General features: G+C 44.3%; 1 long non-coding RNA gene across 2 annotated transcripts; it reads left to right on the forward strand.

The window, feature by feature from the left end:
* The first annotated feature begins 751 nt into the window (after nucleotides 1-751).
* Nucleotides 752-4303, forward strand: LOC109766593 (uncharacterized). 2 transcript variants are annotated; one of them, XR_002233692.4, is made up of 6 exons: nucleotides 767-1197; nucleotides 1291-1502; nucleotides 2011-2102; nucleotides 2532-2665; nucleotides 3186-3270; nucleotides 4075-4303. It is a non-coding gene; the product is annotated as an uncharacterized lncRNA (long non-coding RNA). The 2 variants fall into 2 exon arrangements; XR_005770127.3 differs by having other exon boundaries at nucleotides 752-1197; nucleotides 2532-3270.
* The last annotated feature ends 723 nt before the right edge of the window (nucleotides 4304-5026 follow it).

Consider the following 5026-nt stretch of genomic DNA (forward strand, 5'->3'; position numbering starts at 1 on the left):
CAAAGTCTAATTTAAAACATCTGAGCTCATTCTCCATCTTGCTCTTTTTTTGCCACATCTTGAAATATTCTTCAGTGTTGAGAACACTTTCTCTAAGCCTATCTTTGTTCTCTTCCTCATACGTGATCCAAAGCTTTGCCAGGCACATCTTCAAAGACTGTGGCCACTCTTGATCAACCCACTCCAAGTAAGAACACTTCCATTCATCCTATAATATTTAAAACTAAATCAGTAACGATTGTAGGGGAATGGGTTTCTAGCAACATAGAAAATAACCAAATACATATTTTGAAAAACTGAAGAAACAGATTAATCATGACATATCTTCTCAAAAAGATCAATGTGCAAATAAATTAATTGCTACTGAGACAACAACCAAATTCTGAAACATTGAAGCTATAATTAACTGTAACAACGCTACAAGTTCTTAGTCTTGTACTATAAATAACAAATTGAACATTCACTACACCACGCACTAGATTTCCCTATTGATGTGTGTTGGGAAAAGACAATTTTACCAATAGACTGTTGGCCGAAAAAACTTCTATCTAACTGTTGGTCGGTAATACTGATGTATAGTGTCCAACTAACGGTAGGCCATACTTCAATGTTTCACGTTGGACTATGGGTCGGGAAAGCCCGTATCTCGATCAGACTGTTGGTCGGCGATTAATGCCGACCGAGTGTTCATTACCAATTGGGTCGGCCCGCATTTGCGCGCGCATGGGCCAAAAACTTAGCGCCAAGCCTCCTTCCTATTTTTTCCATTCGGCCTTCAACATGTGCCATGACCAAATCCAAATCCCCCAAACCTAAATCCTCTCACGCACTCCCTCCGTCGCCGCCCGCTAGCTAGCAGCCCGCACGCCGCCGACCACCCACGTCTCCAGCATGCCGTCACCTGTCTCCTTCATCCTCCTGCACCCCCACTGCTTAGGCCCCCCTACCTCGTGCGCTGGAGTTCGGGGAGAGGCCGAGGCGCGGTGGTGGACGTCGCCATCCCTCTGAGATCTGGGGCTGAGAGAGGGAGGTAGAGGTGGGTCACCTACGAGAGAGCACTCGCACCCTCGCTCGTCAGTCGTCACCCAGGGGCCGCCACCACCACCGCCACGCCATGGGCTTCCTCCGATCTGCGCTCGCCGGTTCATCTGAAGAAGGATCTGGCCGTTGACTGCTGGTGCTTCCCCTCCCCGGGCGGTGATTGTTCTTTTCACTCTCCTCTCCCTCTCCACCCATCCCCAATCTGTGCTGGCGTTAGTTGATTTATTTGCTTTTCCCTTTTCCGTTCAGATCTACCATTACTTGGGATAGTACTTCTATCCAGCAAGCAGCGTTTTGGATGTGAGCTCCAGCTCAAGCAGAGCACAAAAAACAGGGGCTCTATCTGCTAATGGGGTAGCCGGCAACGCAGTCTAAGAGCTAAATCTCATGTGATTTCTGGATATGAGAACTTGAGAAGAACTAGCTTGATGCTATTATTGAAAAAAAAATCTATGCTACAGGTATTCCTTTCAGTGGTGTTGAAGGAAACCTTAATAGCTACTATTTTTATGAACTGGTTGTGATAGATTTGTGAACTTTAGAGCTTGTGAGTTGTAATTTGTGATGTTTGAACCTTTGCCAGACTATCAAATTATGCTATGTGTGCCTGAAGGTCAATACAAGGGTATTCACCATATGAAAATTCATTACTTTATATATAGAAAAACGTATCCACATATCTGTGCTTTGAGACGAGGGACAACCCTGAGAACTAGCTTCAGGTTCCACAAAAAGTCCAAATAATCATACTAATGTTTCAGAATTTTATTTAAGCATTGTAGAATTCTGCAAACATAGGACTATATTAAACTTAGTTCAGTTTTTCTGGAATGAAGATAAAGTACATATCTAGCAGTTTGTATTTATACAGTCATGCTTCTATAGATTTTACAGTTTTATTTTCTCTTTAAATTTTCTTCAGTAGTTCTGTAACTTCCAGAATAGTTCATGTATCCCATATTTTCCCAGGATTCTTCTTTGCATCCCATACACTTAGACGGAGTGGAGGCTGCCGCAGCGGTGCTGGACTCGAAGCCCAAGCCATCAGACGCCGCCGACAGGTTGCACCTCTTCGCGGAAATCACCACAACTGTGATGTCTCTATAGAAAATCAGTATTTTCTTGGTTCATATCCTATCTAAAACTTGGAATGTTGATTGTTAGGAACAACTTGACTTTCACAGTAGCCTGCATATTCTTCTGCTCACAAACAGGGCAAAACATGCACCATAAAATGCTGGGAGAACATAGATTTATTTTGCTCTTCATAGTTTTATTAGATAAGCCACATTGCAAGGAGAATATGGATTTATGTTGCTCTTCCTACTATTATTAGATAGGCCACATCCTTTTTGTTTCATTCATGCCTTTGTTGCTAACAGTATGCTTGTGTAAATTCAACATTGATGTTTAATGTTATTACATGATTTACACAAAACTGGTATTCATACTCAATGAGTCTGACAGTCTGATGTTGAACGTGCTGACAGTCTGATGCCTTCAGAATTGGCTCTCAAAACTTTCAACCAAGATTAGAGCTAGCATACAGTTTCTAGTTTATTGTCGTACTCATACTCAATGAGTCCCTACCTCGGCTTCTGGGCAAGATATTCTTTAATTTTAGGTAAGCTCTAATTTGTAAAGCATTATTGTGGCTTTTAGAAACTCCGAATCTCAGATTTATTGAGATATCGAAATCCCAGTTTGAGATTCATCGAGATAAGGAGATCTTATTCGACCATGTAATTTAAATATTATTCCAATGAGTATTGTTGATTGTCGTTTTTAACAATATTACTCAACTTATGGTCACTTCCCTTTGTTTAGTTCAGCACCATTCTTTTCTCTTATTCGTTTTGGTAAAAGAAATCTCTCAATATCCTTTTTTGCTCAGCACCAGTAAATTTCATAGAGGTGATGTAATATATAATGTCATTATTACTTTAGAAGTTGCAGAAGTGTAATGCTGACTCTACTCGAATGATGATTATCCCTACATGCATAACATATTATAAAGATATCTTCCTACGTGCCCCTTCTGTAAGGATGCATGCTGATGTGTGCGCATCGTTTCTAGCTTGTTTTGGTGCATCTTTTATCCTGCTTCAGCTGGTTAGCCTGAATCCTCTTTTCTCCTGTTTCAGTTGATTAGCAACCACTATTGTTCAGGAATTTTGAGTGGCGCACATCCTGGTCTGGCGAGCCGATGACCGGACATCATTTGTTAAGGTCTGTGCACATTCAAATCTCTAGCTGTGGATAGGAATGATGTTCATCGCGAACTGATGCAGCTTCTTAATATGCGTACTACATTAGATTGATCCTTTTGAATTAAGTTGATGTAAAATTATTTATTCAATCCAAGCTCTCTCCGCCTCTTTTCTCTTTTTTCATTGTAACTTATATATACATAGGGAGCTGACCTTCATGCACCACTCAGGCACAACATCCGGCCACTAACATCACGTCTGGGCACTAACTCACTCCAACTCACACAACTAACTCGATGCACTAAGTAATCCCTCCATGCATGAATGTCCACTTGCGCAGCTCCACTCAACGGCCACACACCTGGTCAGCGGCCATGTAGCTAACAAACAAACTAACTTGCCTATTCTCCTCTAGCTATTCCAGTCATCAAGCGCCTTGCCGCTTCACCCGGCGTGCTGCATCACATAGCACCGCGGCTTCACGCCGCCGTTGGCATCTCACCATGCTCGCCGCATCGCATGGCAGCCCGGTATCTCGCCTCCTCCGTGCACTCGATTTAAGCTTTAATGACTAGATACTCCTAGACCATCTATGTTACATGCATAACGAAAGCAAACTAAGTATGTAGATACAAAATACAAAGATTAGTGCGAACAATCTCAACCGAGTATCAACGTTAGTGTTAACACATGATTATTGAATTGTCTGTATTTATCACTATTTATATTTTTGAGAATGCGATGATCCTGTATGTTGGCATTTTGGTACTGTAGTATAGTTTCTTATAGTGTATTATAATTGAGAATTGATTAACTTTTGTAGGAAGCAAAAAGGACTACACTCACAAGGAACCATGAAGTCAACGATCCACGTCAACTAGATGTTTTAGCTTTCATTTTGTACAACTGATGTCTGATACTTGCATCTTTTGGTTGTCCTTTTGTAAACCTGATGTATGGTTTCTCGGTGGTTTTGTTTAGAACAGATTGAAGTGTATGTGCCAATTAGTTAATGGAATAAAAAATGTTTGGTGCTCCCGATTTGAGACTGACATATGGTGTTTGGGTGATTATGCTTAGAACACATGAACTATATTGATGCGGAGCATCCCTCGACCATCACCATGGACGTCACATCACCACCGCAAGGACGGAGAAGACCGATGACAAGAGCACACGCACGTGCCACCGAAACCGAGGTTGACTCCTTCCTCTTCAAACTTCATTCGGTTTCATATGAGAGTCGGGTCCTACCTCAAATGGAAACGTTGTGCATTCTTAGGTACTTCGGAGAGGACCGCGAGGAAGCATGGAGGGATCACCAAGTCCACCCGAAGATTCAAGCACGCACGAAGTCTCTCGGGAAGGAGAAGATGGAAGAAGGAAACACGAAGGAGGGCACGGAGGCCCTGGACACCCCGGGTGCCCGGCCCCTCCCTGGGAGCTGCCCAGCCGACCCCGGGTGCCCGGCCCGCCGCTGGAGGCCGCTCGGCCCAGTCCGGGTGCCCGGGCCACCAACCCCGGGTGCCCGGCCGTTCGGCCCCGGGTGCCCGGCCCTCCGCGCCTGGAGCCAGCCGCCGCCCCGAGTGCCCGGGTGGTTAACACCTGGGTGCCTGGCCCCCCTCCTTGCGCCGGTCTCTGACCGGTCCGGGTGCCTGGACCCCTTTACCCCGGGTGCCCGGACCCCTCTGAGAGTGTGTGCGTTTTCAGGGTCATTTTGGACCTTTGTATCTCCCTCTCCCTCTATTTCGTCCCTAAACTATAAGTACCTCCCA

The sequence above is a fragment of the Aegilops tauschii genome, chromosome 1, assembly GCF_002575655.3.
Source record: "Aegilops tauschii subsp. strangulata cultivar AL8/78 chromosome 1, Aet v6.0, whole genome shotgun sequence".
NCBI classification, from domain to species: domain Eukaryota; kingdom Viridiplantae; phylum Streptophyta; class Magnoliopsida; order Poales; family Poaceae; genus Aegilops; species Aegilops tauschii.